This window comes from Microtus ochrogaster (genome assembly GCF_000317375.1).
Source record: "Microtus ochrogaster isolate Prairie Vole_2 chromosome 14 unlocalized genomic scaffold, MicOch1.0 chr14_random_1, whole genome shotgun sequence".
Taxonomy (NCBI): domain Eukaryota; kingdom Metazoa; phylum Chordata; class Mammalia; order Rodentia; family Cricetidae; genus Microtus; species Microtus ochrogaster.
The window spans coordinates 35,370,104-35,372,187 of NW_004949096.1; positions in this window are offsets into that span (position 1 = coordinate 35,370,104).

Sequence of the window (2,084 nt, forward strand, 5' to 3'; positions counted from 1 at the left end):
TCGCCCGGCCTCTTCCTCCGCAGCAAAGTTTATGTCATCTCACCCCTGGCTTCTCTGTTCCTAGCCTCTCTGTTCTCCTAGGCGTTACGACCCTCGAGCTGGGCGTTCCCTTGTCAGTTTACACGGCTCTTCCACCGAGTTTTCTATTCTCTATTCACTTTCATACTATGATTTATTTGTTCTCTTCATAGTTTTGTTTTTGTTTTGCTTTATTGACACGGGCTAGCTCTACCTATCTTTGGCTACTGTCCAAGACCAGGCTGACCTAGGACTCAGAGATCTGCCTGCTTCTGCCTCTCAAGCACCGAGATTAAAGGTATAAGCCACCATACCTGACTCATTTTATACTCATTTATCTATGTATTTCACATGCTGCTATCCAATTAATGACGGGGAACTGTCCCTCTTTGCTTTGTTGACCACTTTGTCCTTACACATAAAATATCCAGTGTATATTAGGTCGTCAAATACTTGTTGAATAACCAAACCTGAATAGGACAGTGTTCCTGTTACCCTAAGGGAGGGACATAGCAAGGGATACAGACGTGTGAGCAAACACTGTCAAGACAAACAGAGACCTTTCACCCAGTGCTATATAAGGATCAAAGGGAGGTAAAAATAGGGCGCCAGAGAAAAACAGCAGCCTGAGCTGACTGTAGCCGACTATTAATTTCTATGCAAGTTCATTTCAGATAGGCAAAGGAAACCACTTCCAGGAAGGAAGCATCAGTCTCAAGGCCAAGGGAGGCACTGGCGAAACTCGAACTAAGCTGAAATTAGGAGTGGTGAAAGGTGAAATGTAAGAAGAGGCAGAGGCTGAACATAAGTGAGCTGGACAGCTTGGAACTTGAGACTATCCTCTGGATGGTGCGGATTCATGAAAATTAAATAGAACAACGCCACAACACACGGTTTCTGTTTGGGGAGCTCTCTAGGGCTGGTGGGGTCACAAATAGACTGAAACTGGGCCACATGTGGAAGCCAAGGGACAGACAAGTACAGAAACAACCCAGGCAGAGCCATGGGAATGCTTGCTCTGAGAGAGTGTGGCAGAGAAGAAATGGGAGGGAAAGAGATGGGTCAGAAAGAGTTGTTGCAGATTTGCAAAGTTGAAAAGGAGGGAGGAGTGGTTTCCCAGAATCCTCTGCTGGGCCCTTTACTGGGATGGATTCCAAAGGAGAGGAAGAGTGGACATGCCTTTGAAACGTTGCAGAACACTGAATTGCGAATATATGTAGGTTGGTAGGAATGGTAGGGGCAGTGAAATGATGTCCTGACTGAACTCACACTTTCCTCCTGGCCAGGCAGCCAGAGTTCCTCTGAGTAAAATGGCTACTATGAACCACATGACTTCATCTCCGAATATTCTGGAGTATTTATTCTTGTGCTCCTTTGCTTAGTGAGTCTCTAAAGTGATTCCCAGAGCTATCTGAAGAGCTCTGGTTTTTATGCCAACATTCTTAACCCCCTTGTTGGAAAATTTGTGCTTGCCTGTGGTATAACCTCGTTCCTTGTGCAATCTCAATTTCTCTGTGTAGCTTTTCTTTACATTAAAAATTTCCTTATTATTATTGTGTATATGGATGATGTGTGTACATAGTTAGAAGACACACAGAGTCCGTTCTTTCTGTCTGGTAGGTTGGGAGCGGAGGCCCCAGTCCCTGGCATCTATCTCAGCCCCCAGGCCTGGTCTGGACTTCAAATCCCAGCAGGCCAGGTCCTGACCCCTCCCTAGGGGTGGGGTCAGGACTACTCCCCAGAGTACTTAAGTGATCCCACCCCAAAAGAGGAACGCGTGGTCTCCCTTTCCTCCTCCTGAGTGAATGTGTATAGTTGACATAAGCAACAGCCCTGTCACAGATCCCAGTGCCACAGATCCAAGGGAATTGCTAGGTTTTACCTTGGTCGGAGCACAGATGTTGACAGGATGTTTAAGAAATACCAAGCACAGCTCCCTCCTGGGGGTGGTGACTGCAGTCTGAACCTGCTTCCCTACCAAGACAGGGTAACCTGCCTTCTCCTTCAGCTGTATATAATTAACACACTGAGTTTCTAGCGGCTGGCTCACCTCCATCCAAGCACAC